A 20,028-nucleotide genomic window follows, 5' to 3' on the forward strand; every position below is an offset into this window, starting at 1 on the left:
GGTCCGTCTCTATAACTTTTTCTCGGTCAATAAAGAGAGAGAGAGAGAGAGAGAGAGAGAGAAATGGAAAAGAGAAGGGATAGCGTGAAGGGAAGAGGTGAAGAGAGAACGATAGATTATTTCATTTTTTCACCATCGATGTCAACAACGTATTTATTGCTTTTTTGTTTTTTAGATTTTTATTCGATGCTATCGTGAATTGAAAAATAAAAAAAAATCGTAATAACTGGGTGAACGATCGACAACCTTATCTATGTTCGATCGTATTATTTATGAAGCGAGATAAACGCGTATCAAGTGTGCGTGATAACGAGCTTGACTTTTTAATCAAACACGATTGAAATAAAACTTTCGATGGATTTTATTGGATAATACATCGAATTATTCTTTCCTTGTTCGACGATGAGCACTCATCTAGAAATAATCTTGAAATATGAAAGAAAGATGAGAGTTACGTTTAAACGAAACGAAATTGATAATTAGAAAATGATTTTTTTCATGTCCTTTCATTTTCTTTTTTTTTCTTTCATCTTTTTTTTTTTGATATACTACCGGCTATATTAGAATTTTGTGTCAGTTATTTTGGATAACACAAGAAATATGAATTATAAATTGTCCTAGATTTTATAGTTACTGGAATTATTTAAAAATTTAATAGGTTTAAATTAATCATAACGCGAAATGAAATTGATTATTAATAGGAATATTATTATTTTGTGAGATAGATAGAGATGTCTCGTACGAATTAATTTCTTTGATATTTCTTTGTTAACGCTGATTAATCTTATTTTATGATGAAAAAATTATTTTTCCGAGATAAGTTCAATTTTTCATCGAAATAAGTTGTAAAATATATTTAAATCGTATTATCTGCAGATAACAAAATATAAATCATGAATACACTGCGTGTATTTATCCATGTAACATATGCTAAAAACATATTTCATATATATATATATGCATGAAAAATATACGAATTTGCTTTTAACGAATTGTTTTTGAAAATTAAGGCGAGCACACACGTAAACACAGTAATTATTCGCCGAAAATGTTAGGATATATTAATTACTATTTTCTAAATATAACCAATGCCACGATTATGAAAACAATGATTAGCAAAATTTTTACGGGAACAACAAATAAAGAGACATACTTATTTTTAAAAGCGTTACATTAAGCGATAAGACAATAGAATACGAAAAATATAAAAGAAATACGCATAGATTATTTAATCGAAATACATACGTAGTTTCACTTTCTAGATTTACATAGATGATACGTATACGAATCTTATTTATGTTAATCTATTAGTTTCTATTAATTTTAACAATTATGAAGATACAAATATATTCGAATATTCATTTCTTTATATAAAGATAGAAATTCCTTCTTTTGTCAATAAAATATTCTTATTATTTTTATACACTTCGTTTCGTCGATCCTTCGACAAATATGAATTGGAGTTCATCGATCAATTTTCACGCGAATGAACTATATAAAATTGATTTTATTTTATGTTTATAACATCTGTGTCTACATTCATATACTTTAATATTTAACATTTAATACGTTGCAACTTTTCGTTACCATTTCTTTAATTAAACATTTATAAAAAGAAAGCCCAACATGACGTAGCTAATTTAAAAAAAATTTTTAATGATAATATATTTCCCCGACATTTTACGATATGAATCGTGGACATGTTTAGTTACGTAAGCTATTCCTTATGTACATAATCTAAATATAATGTTCTCATTCGAATATCACGTTAGATAGGTAAGTAAAGCCTTTAGATCGTTCTCTGACGACTGTTTCAGACGCGTTTGATGTTGCTTAATGGCAATGCTGTAATCGAGTTTGCTGTCATGTGCAGCTTTGTACGCGCGCGCGCGCTTACGATCGCTCGTTCCATTGTAAAGTGCATTCGCGTACTTGTGCACGCTCGTCCGAAAGTTCCTCCTCGAAGGACGAGGACGTTTCAATACGTGTCTTGTCTTCTTCGGACCTCGCACCGGGTCAAGTCGTTTTGCATTTATTGCAAGTAAGTCTCGCGACATCGTTCAAACTCTATTGTCTTTCTACTCGAATCGTCGCGTTCTACCGAGAATCCATTTATCTTTTATTTTCGAATTTGTTTTCGCATAAAAAACATAAAAAAAGGATCCTACCTCGATTTACTCGATTTATAATTATTCGATCGAAAGACGATTTCGTTGTAATGTTTCAAATGTTTATTTATTAATCATTAATTATGGTTTATCGTCACAAATGTTTATATTTATAACTCGTCTTTAACAGTAAATTATAATCATAGTACTATATAAATATAATGAATTGAGACGTTCGATTGATTGGCCGGTTATCGTCGTTGGATCGATAGGAACGTGCACGATACTTTTAAACGAAGCGATGATAGTAAATGAGTAATAGTCACTTTCATTATCTCCTAAACGTACACATTATTATTTTCCTATAGTACGATAATAGTATAATCTATCGATAAAAATAAATTATCTATCTTATCTATTAATAAATATGAATCAATCTGAAAAGAATTAATAATGCTAAAGTTATAAGAACTTTTGATAAAAAATGAAATGAAAGTGGCAATGCAATATTCATTATCATTATATCATATAGAATATAATAATTTCATACAGCTTTTTTTTCTTTCTTTTTTTTTTAAAGTTTCTTACGACGAATAAAGTAATGTTTGTGTTGTAAAAATTTTTCGTGGCCAACAAACAATTTTATATATTTCCATTTTTTTCGACGAATAATTGATAAATACCGTCGTAGTAGTTGACGAGGTGGGGGTAAGTCAAGCGAGGGAGTAGTAGAAGGGATAGCGCGAAGTTAGGAAGCCGCGTGCGCGCGCCTCTCTCGAGTCAGTGAGCAACGAGCTCTCGTCGCGTGCGTGTTGTTGTGTCGCGACTGTTCTTTAACACCGTTCGACCACGTGCACGGATTTTCTTTCTAAACAGCTATTGCTCGACATCGAAATACATATATATATATCTACGCGTTAACGTTTCGACTTTGATGTTGATTCTTCCCTACGAAATTAATTCATTATTTCTTCCTTTATTTAAACTCTGATACCTCGTCACCGAACGGGTTTTCCTCCGTCACTACGGAAGAAAGGATCGCGTGACCGAAAAACGGATCGAAACTTATTACGATTCAAATCGAATCAAATCATATATCGAGGTAGGTATATCACATTTTTTCCTTCCGTTTCTTTTTTATCTTCTTTATCTTTCTTCTTTATTTTTTTTCGCTTTTTTCTTGTGTATGTCTTTTTTCTTTTTTTTTACTCTTTTCCTCCTTTCCATGCGAATATTCTGCACTGTTATATAGTTCTTGAATATTGAAAACTATCGGGTGTGTATGAAGCGTTCGGAGGGACTCGATGAAAATTTTAGATTGGTATTCAGGAATCACAAGGAAAGGCGAATGGGTCACTGAAAAATTTACGAAATCGATCAAGCCGTGTTTAAGAAGAAGAGAATGATCGGATAGCGACGGTGCTCAGCTTCCTTGGTCGATTGAAATTGAAGTCGGTTTTGTTTAAATTAAAAATCAGATTTTATATATGTAGGAAAGTTTGGAATTGTATGTACATACCTACGTATCTACGTACGTAGCAGCTTTTTCTTGTTCGTTGACTCGGGAGAAACGGCAAGAAAGTTTATTCCATTAGCTGCTCTCGAGACGCTGTGGCAAAGAAATCCGATGCAAAGAAACGTCGAGCTTTTAACAGTTAATATTGTTTCTACTATACTCGCACTGTCTTGCGAAGGAAAGTGGTGTTCCTCGTGGTAACCGTCTATTCTATTCTTCTCGTATTTGAACGCACACTGGAACGACGTCAATTTTCGTCTCTAGTCGAAAGGATTATTTCTTCTTTTTTTTTTTTGAAAGCTGAAAAAAGAATTAAAAGGATTAACGCTTTTTGTTCAAAGAAGTTCGCGCGGAAAAATTTAGATTTTAATCGAAACCGTTCAAATACTTTTCGCAATCGAAATTTCAAGTCATCAAATTATTTATACGTGTTCTTTATCATTGAAATTGTTTACTCTATTTATTAGATAATTAGAAAAAATAAACAATCCATTGTATACGTATTTAATCGTCAAATAAGATATAGATGAGTAAGTAATTAAAAAATGTTAATGCGTGTACACAGAGTCAAAAGTTCTATCGCTATAATAAGTAATTCACTTTGCTTTTTTTTTGAAAATAGTTTTCTTTTTTTTTTCGTTTCATTAACACCATTTTATTATATTGATTTATCATTTCAATGTGAAATATTGTTTTATTAATCTTTACATTAAATAATAATTAAAACTTCGAATTGTGCATGCTTTTCTTATTGTTTTTTAAAAAAGAACAAATATATATATATATTGAAATGAAGTTTCATTCATGATCAATTAATTTTATGTAATATTTTTTTATTTTATATAATGTTCTTTCAAAGATCAAAGCAGACTTTGATAACAGCTCCGAATAATTAATTGTAAATGAAGTAAATATTCAATAGTCTCTAATATCGTTATATTCGAGTTTCTAATATTTGTATGGCATGATATTCTATTGATTACTGTTTCGAAGCGTTTGTATAGGGAACTCTTTGGTGAAGTCAAGCAATGAGGAATTGGGAAATAGTTGCGCTGGAAGTAGACTATTTGGTTGTCGCGTCGTTTCATCTTCCGGCTTGTTTAATTAAACAATAGTCGTTGACGGAAATGGAGCGAGAAGATCGTTCGACCCCCTCCTTTTTCCCCGCTATTCTCTTTACGTGTATTCTCCAGTTAGATTACTGTTTTGACAAAAATGGAGATACCGATTCAAGATAACAAAAGGGTTACGAAAGACCTTTACGTATTTAATTTATGATACTTCTCTCGCGCGATAATACGACCATGTCGTATAATGTAAATCTTTATATTCTCTCGAAAATTTGTTGTAGTACATAAGAAATAATTTGAGGATTTAATATAAAGCGAGTGGTATAGAGTTTTAAAGAAAGAGAAAGAGAGAGAGAGCGAGAGAGAAGGAAAACAGTGTGGGTGGTATTTTCAGGGCCGATAACAGTCATACGGACGAAAATTCACAGTGAACGCTTTTGAAAATAGATACGACATCAAAAATAGTTCCAGTTGGCCCAAGTTCTCGAACAGCAATACTTCTCTTTCTCTTTTGTCTTTTTATTTACAACATGAAAACGCTTTTTCTTGTTTCTTTTATTTTTATTTTTATTTTTATTTTTTTTTTTAATTTCTCTTTTATTTTCTTTCTTTCTTTCTTTCTTTCTTTTTTTTTTGACATTTACGATAAATCAAAAAATTTTTCAAGTTGTGGAATATATAAATAAAGATATTTCTTTTTTAACGAAAATGGTCCAATCAGTTTACAAAGTTAATCGAGGATGTTATTCTTTTTGGTTTTATTTTTTATTTGTTTATTTATTTTTTTTACCACGAAAAACTACTAGACGACTTTGTTACCATTTGTCAACTCGCATGAAGAGAAAACTTTTGAACGAGCTGACTAGATTAATTATTAAAATCGATTAAAACGATTTACGGTGCTTGTTTTCCACCGAAGAGGCGAGCATGCTCGTTTTGTATAAATATATCGCGAAATTGGTGAGCACTATTTTTTTTCCTCTTCGTTCTTTCATGGGAAATACAATGAGATAGGAGAAGGATGTTCCATAGGGCACGTTCGAATTAAGTTTATATTTTTATTTTTCGACAATTCCTCGATACTAAAGTTAACTTGTCAAAATTTTTTCAAAATTTTAGGATTTAAGATGAAATTTGTTGAGTTTAACGTTTCGTATCTCAATGAATATTCACGCTATCAAGATCCGAGGGACTTTATCAAAAAATAAACATTACGATTTACAGCAAAATTATCAAAATATTAGAATCTAAAATTTACATAGAAACGTATATTTCTCTGTAAAAGATGATATTCCATTTTTAGAATATATCATATCAAAGAAATACAAATACGCCGAGATATTACGATCTTCTTATATAATTATTTTAAATGTTACTTGATCGTTTAAATCCTAAAAAGAAGAAAAACAATGACGGAGAGGAAAAAAATTACGATATAAAATTACATAAAAATACAAATTATATATTAAAAGTATAATTATAGAAAATGTAGCTCGGACGCGTTAAAAATAACAACGCGTTGGATAGGGAATTTCTTTCTTTTCTTTTTCCTTTTTCTTTTCCTGAAAAAATTTTCGATATCACAGAAAGAATCCATATATGGATATAACGTGGAAAACTTTATAACGGAAGATCTCCGCTTATATTAAATATAGATCTAAGATATAGATATCGGAAATAAGCTTTTCATATTTCAAGCAAACTTGTACGCATTGCATTTGTTCATTCTAATATCGGCGAGCAGTGGGTGGACGAGATAAGACCTAATCAAGGAGATGCGGTTTTATCCATGGTAAACGAAGACACACTGCGACTCGTTCAGAAAAGAAGAGAGAAAGAAAGAGAGAGAGAGAGGTGCAAAAAAGAAAGAGAGAAAGAGAAGGCTTGACGGAAAATACGTGCCTGACATAACAAAAGAAGTTTAAATTTACTCTGAAAGAATCCTCGCGGTTTATCGTTGCAATTTTATCTTGGCCTTTGTCAAAGGTTATCTCTCTTTATCTTTTTCTCTCTTTCTCTCTCTCTCTCTCTCTCTCTCTCTCTCTCTCTCTCTCTCTCTGCCCTGTCTGTCTCTCTGTCTCAGCGATTAAATGAATTTGATTGTGCTCTTTACAGAATTTTATCCGTACATTTTCACTCTTCTTTCTTCAACTTTCCGTCTGTAACCAGGGAGGATGAGTTTCTTTCAGAAGATTTAATTAGTAGAAATCGATGATTATTTTTTTTTGTTTAAAAAAACTTAAAGAGGATTAAACGAAGTTATTCGTTAGATTCTACCGTACCCATATCTATTCTTATCGTTTCGCAATTTTTTTATCTACAAAAAACGAAAAAAGAAAAGGAAAAAAACAACTATTCATTATATTACGTACGTGTTTGCCTTGGGAACGATTATCGCAACCCAGTAATGTCAGCGTAGTATATTCTAAGTAAAAAATTTTGATTGTAAATTAAAAAAGAAAAAAGAACAAAAAATAATTGTCAATCGCGTACTCTTGAAACAACCGTTAAAGTCGCTGAAATTTTCCGATCGTTCGTTCCGAAACTGTCAAGTAAAGTTATAATCGCGTTACGTTAGATGGTCCATAGAAAAGTTCGGGAATACGGGATTCGTTCGACGTCTCGTCATCGACATAGAACAGAATTTCTTGATCGTTTGGGATTGATCGTGACGTCGAACGTGAGATCGAAAATAGATCGATTAATATGTATGTGTACTCGTCTCTGATTTAGCATGTTGTTTGTAATGAATAAAAAAAAAAAAAATAGAGAAAAATGTGTACTCGTCTGATTTTCTATTTAGCATGTTGTTTGTAATGGATAAAAAAAAAAAGAAAAAAAAAGAACGAGAAACAAAAGAGAAAAAGGTTTCTTTTATTTAACCGCTCAGTTACAGTGAATTGATGAAAAATCAGAAAGCGATCGTCGCGTCGAATTTAATTGGTTACAAACATAAAGTAACAGAAGAGAAGAGGATGAAAAAAGAAATTCAAAGGTTGCCTCGTCGGAGTTATCGAGGTAAATTGAAATGACACGCTTTTGTTTACGATTAATTAAAGGAGATTCCCATTTGTAAAGCTAACCAAAGGTCGAGTACCAATTTGCACTTCTTCTATATACTCCACCGCCATTGGTCTGCCGTGAGTATCACTCGATAAACCTATCAGTTTTTCTTTTGACTTTCTTTTTTTTTTTTATTTGTATGTACATACATATTTTCATATTGTTTCTTCGAACCACTCGAAGATACGAATCTTTGTTTTTTTCCACCCTGTAATTCGTTAGTATTTTACGTATTCATTATTACCAATTGTTTCCATTTCGCTGTGTCATCGAAACGAATAGATAACTAACCGACTATTATTGTTTTTAATATTACCGGTTATTTTAAAACGGCCATTATCAAACAAATTTACGATGCAAAATCGATGTTCAATATACATCCAAGACGAGTGCACATTTATTACGATACGCATATATTCTATTCGTTTTTTCATTTAAAAAAAAGCAATCAATGAAACATTTTTTACCGTTCCTATACAATTGGAATATTATTTGTTTTTTTTCTCTTTCTTTTGCGAGGGAGGCCGAGCCACTGAAAAAAAATAGTTGTTCAAGTTTAATAAACGCATATCCGAATAATTTTTTTTCGACTGTAAATACGAACTTATTCGTTATCTCGAAGTCGAAACGCTTCAGGAGGGAGAATTATTCAACGGAAGTGGTAATCGTACGACGAAGGTTCTCCTTACTTTTACGTTTTTGCTTCGTTGCTCGTGTTCTCTGTTACCTTGGTCGTCATAAAATGATGGCTCTTCCGCGGAACGGGTGACGTGCGCGTAATTAGACGACTTTCGATAATCGATGAAACGACGTTGGATCGAGATAATTTAAGAGGTCAAGAGCATCCTATTTAAAACGACGTTATTAATCTGTTAATCACAGAGATAGATAGATTTCTGATCGTTCAATATATGGATATATATGTATTTAACAAATTGAGGTGTCGTACGAGATAAGAATTGAAAAGTGATCTATGTATTTATTCCTTTGTCACGAAAGATATTAAACGTTAACGCGTTCTATCGCTTCAAACGTTTAATTATTAAATTCATCGATGAAATTAATTCATTCGCTTTTATCTCCTTTTTAGTTTGCGTTGAAGTTCTATCGTACACCGGGTACACCGGGTACATCAGGTACATGGTAAAAGAATAAATAAATATGATATTTTTGTAGAAATATTTGAGAAGGAGATACGCGTTCTTATAAAGCGAAGCGTGTCTGGGAAAAGACAATTTTGAAAGGGACAAGATTGTGTTGTCGCCGGCTGGCGAAGACTAGGCGAAGTAAGGCGGGAAATTCGAATCTTACGGTCGATGGAAATTGGTAAGAAAAAAAAAGTGAGGAAGAGAGAGAGAGAGAGAGAAGGGTGCGTCGTAAAGCGCTATGGCAGACGGCACGCAACGCCACACCGTATGTATACCGTGTTATTATCCCCGCCTTTGCGATTCTTCGTTCTTATTTCTTTTTTTTTCTTCTTTTCCCTTGAGAAAGAGAAGGAAAAGAAGCGTTCGGCAATAAACTTGGGTGTTTTCTCGCAAAGAAAATTGCACGCACACGTCGACACGCTAAAAGTAATCTCAAGGACGGGATGAAGAAGAAAGAGAGGAAGAGATGGAACGAACCTTTCGCAATCGAGTTTAAACATGGATTAAGAGGAGTACTGCCAATTAACGATGATTAGGTAGTAGTTGCGATTAGAAATATCCGTGACTAACTTTCGCCACTTCTCTTTTCTTTTCGTATTTGTTTCATTTTAATTTCTTTTTCTTTTCCTTTCTTCTTGTTCTTCTTTTTTTTCTCTCTTTTCTTTTTTTATGCAAGTATCCTATCGATTTCTTCTTGATTATGAGATGTATCTTTTATATACATATTTGATATTAATTATGAATATTAATATATCGGTATAATTTACGAGAGATATCAAGTTGATTTCTCTGTACGTCCGATACGTTGAATGTAGCAATTTACTTATGTAGTAATTAATAGTTTCTATTATTATTATTATTTTTTTTTTTTGATGAAGATAATTAAATAAATTATATGAATATGTAAGGTGTATAAAAGTTGTCGGAAGGTAGAAATATCCTCGATAAAACTTTAATAATTTTTTTTCTTCGTTTGATCTATCGTTTAAGAAACGATTGATCAAATCCATTGTTCTTATAGGCAAATCATCTTCACGGTAAATTATATATTATAGCGTTTATCGTGGATATCTGTGATTTATGTCGGTTAAGAGTGCTCTTTAAACGTTGTCGTCGGATATTTTCTACGAATATCCTTAATTATCGCATTTCGAAGCGACTAAGCACGATTACAAAACGTTTAAATTCTCGTCGTTTGTCATTGAGGTTGCAACAGAGGAACAAGTTTTTCCTTTGGTAGTTTATTTCTATCGTGGAGAAATGAAAACGGTACTAATTTAAGATATGATCGTTCGTTCGGTCGATCGAATAATAAAAAAAGAAAAAAGGAAAAAGAAAAACCAGATGAAATTCATTAAAAAGTAACATCTTAATATCTCTGACATTAGCTATGCTTAAAAAAATCATATCCAATTTATTTTATATTCCCAATGCTTTGAATTTTTAACTAAATACGAACAAATATTAGTACGCTGTGTATATGTGTGTGTATGAAGTACGTGAAGAATAAAAAAGAAAGTATTATTTTATTTTTTTTTTTTACTCTATCATTAACGAATTCACTGTTATATCATAAAAGTTAATACTTTGACATAATTATAAATGTAACTAGCTCTAAGATTGATTTTGATTTTTGGAGATACGAATAAAACAAATATATCTAGAAAATTTAATATTAAATATTTGCCTAAAAAAAGTTATCTAATTTCGATAGACGATTTTTAATTATTTTCGCGACTCATTAATTATATGTGCATATGTTCTGATTAGTTCACACTTTTTAAATTAAAGTACACTTGTATTATATAATGAAGTACTGTATTTTTGTCTGTATTCAGGAACATTATAGAATTGATATTAACTCGTAATTATGGAAAATGACGTGACAAGTCGAACGGATGGTTAGTAACCTTATGAGTCATTCGTGCAACAACGCTCTCGATTTATCTTATTTTCATGTGATTTTACTACGTTGCTGCTTCGAGCACACACGTTCGTTCTCCGAAGATTTGGATAACATTACCATCGCATTATTTCTTCTCGTTTATTCTCTCTTCTAGATTCGATAAGAACACAAGGATTCTTTCGCAAAGTTGTTACACATCTACTACATACGTAGTCGGTCTAACCATTATTCGAAGAAAGAAATAATTTTCCTTCTTTTTTTTTGTTCTTCTATTTTATTATTATTATTTTTTAATTATTTTTTTGTTTTCATATCCATTGAACTTTATATTTTTAAGATTTGATTTCATCTGAGTTAATAGTAAGTAAGGAAATAAGATAATAATCGAAAGTAATTCGTATGAGAAATAAAATAAATAGAAAGATCTATTGATTGGTTGGTATTGACCAATAGCTGAATATGACATAAAATCAATTAGAAAATATTAAAAATTGAGAGAGGAGATATATAAGCATTTTAAATGGGATATCCTTTAGAAAAATTTACGATATAATCATATTTTTCTCTATTATAAGATAATGCAAAGTAGGTGGAAGATAGACTTTTTCATGAAATAATAATTTGAATGTTGTGTTTTTACGAGATGAAGTCGTAATTTTGTTTTACCGCGTATACGTTTGATTTTTTTTTTTTTTTATATTTTCTACCTTTACGTTCTTTGTAATTCGCGATCGGTAACGAGATCGTAGATTTAATTTTTTCATGTATCTATAAAAATAAAAAAATATATATATACGTATACGTATTTACATGGAAATTCGACTTGACAGTAGATTTGAGCCACGTCATAGTTTTATTACTATTCGCGATATAATGATTTCCGTAAATTTTTTTCCCCGAACGAATTCTGATTATAATTTTTTCCCCGTTTTCGTATTTTACTGTTAAAGAACATTGCTCGCAGTTATTTAACTCTTTGTACTCTTCCACTCAGTCGTATCCAACGTGACACAGTATTTAATTAGTAGAGCAAAGCAATATGAAACATCGTTATTTATTCGAAAATTATATCGAAAGTGTATAAGAACCATATTTTCTCGGAAATTATTTCAGGTAGCAATTTGAAATCGTTGTTAAATACATACTGTAAAATGAGACATGAGTATCGACTATCTAATGGTTAAAAGAGAGCACTTTTTATTAATTAGATACAATGTTACGTCATGAGAGATGAGTGTAGAGTCAAAGGTTAATTGGGAACGGTAATTAAGCGATTTCGTACGTTCGTTATAAGTTCACGTAGATTAAAATTCTTCGTAGATTAAAAAAAAAAGAAAGAAAAGAAAGAAAGAAAGACAAAAAAATTGTGTTACCCGAAGGATAGCTGATTTATCATGAAGTTTGTCGTACGTGTGGCCTTTCGAAGAAAAATACTCCTACGATAAGGGGTCTACGCTTACGTAAAAGCATGGAATCTCGAAGATCGAGGAATCGCAAGCGAAAGCTCTTTCTTCTCGACTTGAGAATCCTTCGTTCGCTCGCGGCGTCGTCGGTTTGTTTTTCCTTCTCTTTCTCCTCTTTCTTTCTTTTAAGAGGAGCTACCGACGTTGACATCGGGTAAACTTTCTTGGCTAGATAGACCATTTCTAAAAGAGAGATCGCGAAAGCGTGGAAGGAGAAATGCGATAAAGAGAGAAAGAAAAAGATAGAAAGAAAGAGGAAGAGAGAAAGAATGAAAGAGGGACAGAGAAAGAGAGACACAAAGAGAGAAAGAGAGAGAGAGAGTAAGAGAAAGGAGAAGAGGATGGATAGGTTCCGAACAAATACACGCGCGACTCTTCGAATCAAAGCGCGAAATCGACAGTTCGAAGCGTTCGTTATTAGCACCAACGAATTTGAATGTCGTCGATATTCCGCGAGAGGACTGCTTCTGTTTTAGAGTTAATGAAAGTCAAATTATCGCGAATAATGACGCCTCGTCCCTAAACGATAACGATAGATCGATAGAACGTTTACAAAAGTCTTTTGCGTTTTTTCATAGATACTTTCTGTAGTATTCCTTTGTTAAATCGAGATATTTTAGATATATAGTAGCTATGTACGAAAAATATATCCCAACGAAAAGTCTCCATTAGGATTAGTGTGAAATATAGTGATTTTTTTTTACAAAAAAAGAAAAAAAACGCCGATAGGTTAATTTCGTTTCGTTTGTGATTTTTTTTTTTCTGTTTGGAGGAAGTCAAGTCTTTGTCATAATTTCATCAATTTTGAGTTAATCATTTAAGAGGACGACTGACGACTCTCTCTAAAATCTTATAATGGTAAACAGGCGTCAAGTAGAATGTCGTTTTAAAGATCTTTTTATTCTCTTTACAATAGTACTTTTTTCCTTTTCTTGAAACTTTTATTTTATTCAATATTCAAAATGCGTATCATAAACCTTCATCCAGTAATAAATCCAGTAATAATCTTTTGGTCTTTTAGTTCAGTGTTATGTTGAACATTTTATGATATATCCGGTGTTATTAAATGTTCAAAACGTATATCGTCGACCTCCATTCAGTAATAAAGTCTTTACTCAGTGTTACGTCGAACATATTGCAGTATATCCGGTGTATTTCGGTGAATTTGTGGGCCGATATCTTGGGCAACAAAATTGTTGATCCATTATTTTCATGAAATAATTTGACCAAAGAGTCATAGTTTATTGAGATTATTATATTTGTCGATTTATCGTTGAAATCATTGAAATTGACATGAATATAAGGAAAAAAGAGATGTTTTTTGTAACGTGTTTCTTCACATTACGCAGCTCCAATACGACAGTTTTTAAAGCAGCATTTTCTTGATTATTCACACCCTTGAATTTTTGTTTTTTCCATGGGGAATATTTAAAATATAAAATATAGACCATCCGATCGATCGAAGAATGTCGTGAGATTACACCGGATGTACTGTAAAAAGATGTAACATTGAGCAAAAACTAAATTACTGCTCGGAATTAATAACGAAACGAGTTTTGAATATTTAATAAAATAAAAATTGTATTCAACTCGAAACCACTTTTTTCTCATTTAAAATTTTTGATGAAAATCATTAGATCTCATAAAATTTTATGATTGACACGTTTCTTTAGACGCATGTCTTTTAAATTAAATTGAATCGTTCGATCGATCGATCGAGAAGTCGTATAATTAATAAAAAGAAGATATCGAAACAATATAGAAACAAATTTCTCGATTCTTTTAAGAGGAAGTTAAGTCGATAAAGCGACTTTTTAAAAGAAAGTCACTTTTTATAAGTGATAAAACTCGTAAATCTCGTTGTGATTGCATTTCGTGTGTCATAGACCGGTTTACTAACTTCAAAAGTTCGTAAACTCGTGCCAACATTTCGCATTGGTTAGAAGCTAACGACGACGTTGACGTCAACGTCGAGGGTATTCAATTTTGGCATAGAGTAAAACGCAGAGAAAGGAGAAAAGGCTAGCTGCCTCTCTCCGACAGGTTGTAATTAACTCGTAGTGGTCCGCAGGGCCGTATCCGTTGATCATGTTCAAACTTTCCTATATTATCTCGCAGACGCACAAAGATTTCGTACCTATCAATCTTGAGAATATCTTATTAGAGGAATAACGATAACACAGATATTATCGATTTGAAAGAAAAAACGACACGTGTTTTATTTTTCAGTAATTCAGTCGTTTCGTTACAATAATAAAAATAATTACAGTTATTAAAGCGATCATTAATAACGATCATCGTATATTTCAAGGAAAATGATGGATTAATAGAAACGACAGAATCGACGATACTCGTGAGTACTTGTTATGGAGAACGCAAATGTTCTCTAACATCTAACGTTATCTAAATTATTTAATTCACTTAAGTTATCTAAAACATAGATACCTAGCTATATCAAAAAGTATTTTCTCATGAAAATATTTGTCGCGAATATTCGCCATAATATAGGTCCTAGCAAACGAGATGATAATTTTGAATGATATATTTTAATTAACGAGCATATATGTTTAATGTTTACGTTTCTTTGAGATTCTTTTATCGGTATCTTCTCTCTTCACTCTGATCGGAGTTTTAACTTTTTAATTAATTAGTTGAGAATCTTAATATATTGTTGGTGCGTGTACGTACATAGAAACGCGCATTATATTAAGATAAAACTAAACAATGTTTAATGATTCTCAAAGTTATTTATTTTAGCACAGATCGTTTGATTATTAATACTATTTTACTGGCACTATCGGGTGTCATCATAGATTTACGATCATACTATTCGTCGACGGTTTCAACTGAAAGATTTGTAAAATCGAACAATAATTAAATCAGCCGATAATTCTTGTTTGCGTAACGCAGCCGAAAGATATCGACTAGTGAATTTCCATTTTAATTACGCGAATCCACATATACGTGCGTGTAATTAACAGAAATTTTAGTAGAAATCGGAGATGTTCCTCCAGTAGCGAGGTCAAGGGAGGGGGCAGTAACACGTGCCGAGATTCTATAAAACGTTAAACTAACGATTTAATTACACATCGCAATTACTCTCTCGAATTATCGAATACATGTGCTTTCGTTGCTGGAGGGCCAATCTAAACTGGAACTTTTTACTCGAATGACACCTTTTTTTTTTTTTATTTCGCGATTTCGCCGTAGAATTCTAATTGAAATAGAAGTACCTTGTATATATGTTTGTATTATGAATGCACATAATATATAGTGCTTATACGTGTATACCTAAAGTACATCGTCTGAGACTCCATTTACACTTTCCAACTCGAACTCGAAAGTATTTTCTACCATTCGCGAAGCGTTAACCTTTCAAGAAATGCCTCCAAACAGTTTAATCGAGGAGATAATCGTTCACTGTACATTATCTCTCTTTAAACTTATGTAACTCGGTCTAAGATGGATCGATTTTAAAGATATTAACACGATTACAATAAGATAAATCGATCTATGAGATTCGTATATTTTTTTGTTATAAAAACCTATGGCAAAAGATCGTAAAAATTTTCTTTCTGTGTTTTCTTTTTACTTTTTCTTTTTTTTTAATTAGTGCCACATTGAAAAATCATTTTTATTTATTTCTTTCTATCTTTTTTTTTATTTATTTTTCTTACATATTTCACACAGCACATAAATAGACAAAAATTATTCAATTTCATAGCGTTAGAATATTTCTATGAATGAATATATTTAAATACATCCAACTATTTAGGTGTTAGCTGCCGCGTTTACACGGCAAATCTCAACTCTCTTATGAATTACGCTTCGATTAATATCGTGCTGTCGATTTATCGTTAATAAGCTTAAAACTAGTAGACCGCATGGCGCATATAAATACGTAGTTGGTTCGTCGAATAAATCGACTGAAAGCTTTTCCCTTTCATCGTTTTCCTCCGATTTTCCAGACTCCAAATTCCAATTCGATACAATATTCGTGAACACAGATAGTATTGTGTGCTTTTAAACAATACGGAGAATAATTGTTATATCTATTTTTCATTTTTTAAATAAAGCCACGTTGAAAGTAATTACAAACAAAATCGAACTATTTTTGATTTTCACTTGACACACAAATTTGTTGAGCTATCTTAGAAATTATAAGATCTCTTGTTTCTATTAATTTCCATTGTTTTTAATTGCGTTAATATTGTTAATTAATATTAAACTAATTATAGGAATTAATTTATAACAATTTTTACTTTTTCACCGTATATACTAATATACACATATATTATCTAATATAAATATATATAAATTTTTTGAATTTGAATTCGTGAGAGATAAATCGAAGATCGATCTTCCCATTGTTCTAGAATTATTATTTGAATGCACGTTGTGGTTTAGTTCATCAGTATTTTGCGTTGTTTGAAATTTTTCAGATTCAAAATTGATACTGGCAGGTGAGATACGGTGTTACGGTGATAAGAAGGATCAACCGGGAAAAAATTTGGGCGCATAGAGGTGATGTCGAAGATGATACTCTACTAACAAACAAGCGTGGAAATTAACCGATTGTCGAAGCGAAGCGAATTAACGTTTTATTAACGCCATGTAAGCACTTCGCTGCTCTTTTGGCCTACGCAGAAGGGAAATACTATGATGATGCAGAAGCAACGGCGGCCATCTTTGCGTGACAAACGAAAAACTATTAATGGTAAGTTTAAATATATAACAAGGACGAACGACGTTATTATTTTATTGCACGCTTTTGTCCGATAAAAACAACAGATCTTTTCTCGCAGCATGCAGAAGTACTACTGGATAAGAAGTAGGTACTAACTTACTTTGTTCGAAAATCGATTTGTCATTTTTTTCGGTTTTGATTTCTTACCGGTTGCATTAATTTTTCAAGGGAAAGATCTAAAGATAACGTCGATCAAAATTCTCGTACAATCGGTAGAATGGAACAAAAATTAGGTATAAAAGAAAGAAAGAAAAAAAGATAAAAAAAGAAAAGAAAAGAAAGAAAACAGTCCGTGCTTTTTTTTTACCCTAGAAAAGTTCCTGAATATTCATAGGAGCAGCTCGTGTAAACCTTCGTGAGCTCGCAGAGCTGGTGCATTTGGAAACATAAAAAATTCCTATCCCCATCAGCGTTGCTCAAAATTCCGTAGAAGTGTTCCCGGTTTTCTACAACATTCATGCATCGTCTACAATAACGATTCCTTGATCCACATTGTACCGATGTATTTCCTCGTAATTTGTCGAATTAATTGATAATTTATTTACGGTTTATATCTACATTATATACTTCGATATATTTCGAATAAAGCATCGGTAACAAGGTATCGGCGAGAGAATCGAGTGCGGTTTCGAAAATCGTGAGTCGTATTCATTCATTGTGTGCTTCGAAAATGGCGCAGATTCGATGTTTTCGCATAAAAGCGTAAGTATCGACGTAGACGTAGCGTGAAATTGGAAAGCAAACGAATGCGTGATAATCGATGCGACAAATGAAAACTGTGCTTGTTCGACCTACTGAATATAAGTGGTAGTGAGAGTGAATATACATTTTGTGTAGGAGCAAATCATGTGTATGAGTGTGTGCCTATGATTCAGAACCGCCTACTATTCCTTTTATATATTTCCTGCGTTTATTTCAGCCTTATTTTTTTTCTTTCTCTTTTTGTTTCAATTTTATTTGTTATTCGATATTTCCGTTCCTTTTTTACCCAATATAGATATTTAATAACTATATTTCTATATATATATATACATATATACATATATTTATCATTAAACTTAAATTTTCATAAGGGACGAATTTTGTTTAAAGAATTTCTATGGGTTTATTTTTTTTTTTGTTCTCTTTCAAGCGATCGAAGCGACTTTACCTTATTCGAACGAATTTTCTTATCCAAGGTGAAGAGTCATCATCTACTTGGTATTCACCTTCATAGACATCTATAATTTGTATTCCATTTGCACTTTTCTATTTTATGCATTTCCACGACGACGACAGTCGCAGAACATAACGACCAAGTAATCTATCCGTCTATTTATAGATGACCGTCCGATAGTACTATACTACCAGTCGATTTTGAAATGGTGTTCGCCGCAAAAGGTGGTTAACCTGAATCCTTTTTTCATTATCAAATAAAACGTTATTTATAGTATACCGAGAGATGATAATCCACCCTTGTATTTCAGTTTTTGCAATATGTATTGGAAAATATGTAACTTCATTCTTATAATCGAAAACATATATTATGTTTATTTATATATATTTATTATTATATTTATATATATATGCATATAACAAATATGTCTTTATATTATATATTTTTTAAAAGGATAATTATTTTTTTTTTATTACAATAAAAAGTAGCTAAAATTGGTACGACGAAAAGATTTCATATATCTTAGAGATGAAACAAAAATATTACACTAAACTAAACCAGTTAAATTATTTTAATAGAATAGAAACTAGTTAGTAAACTAAACCTAATAGAAATATTCTTAGAACGCACATGACTGAAGCTCGTCTAAAAATTAAATATACCTATATTCGTTTCGTACATAAACATTCGATCAAAATGTTAAAAAGAAAAATAAAAGAATGTTTCTACAAGTTCCAAACATATTTTAACGAAATATTAAAATTTCAAATGTCAAATTTCAGTCTTTTGTTTTAGAAAAAAAATTAAAGGAATATTTTATGATTGACTGGATCTTTTGATATCAATTTACTCAGATGGCTCGAGAGAGGAGTGTCGCGTGTTCGTTGAAATTAATATTTTTCTTAGGACAATTGAAGAGAGAAAAAGAGAGGAAGAGAGAGAGAGAGAGAGAGAGAGAGAGAGTAACGTGACCTTGAGAAAAAAGAGTCAGTCTTCGTTCGAGTTCGAGCGTCATTCGAATCGTAATTACGTATCACGAAGCATACGTAATGTATGTATAGCAAGCAACATATCCGCTGCACGAAGCTGCTTTAAGAAAAGAGCGTATAGACGATTGGCACGAGGCTATGCTCCTCTTGCATAATCCTCATGCGCGTGTCCGTGCATAAGAACACGTTACTTTGTACCTAGCACGCGGAACGCATCGGCAACCTTTAACTTTCTTGCTCGGAGGCAAAAAAGGAAGAGGAGATGGAAAAGAAGAAGCTCGAACAAAGGCAGCCTTTCTTCGTCGTATGAGAGAATCGATTTGAGTCCGTACGATTACTCTTATCCCTCATTCTCCTTTTCCTCTTCGATCGTGAAGAGAAGAGAGTTCTCGTTGACCCTTAACCCGAGGTTAAAGGAAAAGAAATTTTCGATTCTTCTTGGTTTACTTTGAAAAGAGATACCTCAGACCGGCTATTCTCTTTCGATTTACTCCTTTTCGAAAATTTCTTTGTAGGAAAAGTGAAGAAAGTTAATACATTTATTGCTCTCTACTTTTTGATCTTATTTATTTTAAAATTAGATCAACCAGGAACTTGGCAATTCCTCGAATTTCTGATTTTATAGTTGAGGATATAGAAATCGCAAATATTAAGCTTTTAACAATTTATATTGACATTGATAGATATAAACGTGATGAAATTTGATATTATAAGGCGAGAAGAAAGCATTTTAATGTACCCATCAATGCGCTAAGTGTTTTTTCTAATATTTCATTATTTATTCGTAGATGAGCATATAAGAGTGTAATAATCAGTCGTGATAAAAGGGTCAGTTATAGAAGATAAATATGTAAAATATAGA

General features: G+C 31.9%; 1 protein-coding gene across 1 annotated transcript in view; it reads right to left on the minus strand.

Annotated features, from left to right (window-relative positions):
- Nucleotides 1–885: 885 nt before the first annotated feature.
- Nucleotides 886–20,028, minus strand: part of LOC127066778 (MORN repeat-containing protein 3-like) — an 85,887-nt gene continuing 66,744 nt past the window's right edge. Inside the window, exon 4 of the mRNA XM_051000925.1 lies at nt 886–3,924. The gene's annotated coding sequence lies outside the window, so the exon portion shown is untranslated. The remainder of the gene's footprint in view (nt 3,925–20,028) is intronic.

Source organism: Vespula vulgaris, chromosome 10, assembly GCF_905475345.1.
Source record: "Vespula vulgaris chromosome 10, iyVesVulg1.1, whole genome shotgun sequence".
Classification (NCBI taxonomy): domain Eukaryota; kingdom Metazoa; phylum Arthropoda; class Insecta; order Hymenoptera; family Vespidae; genus Vespula; species Vespula vulgaris.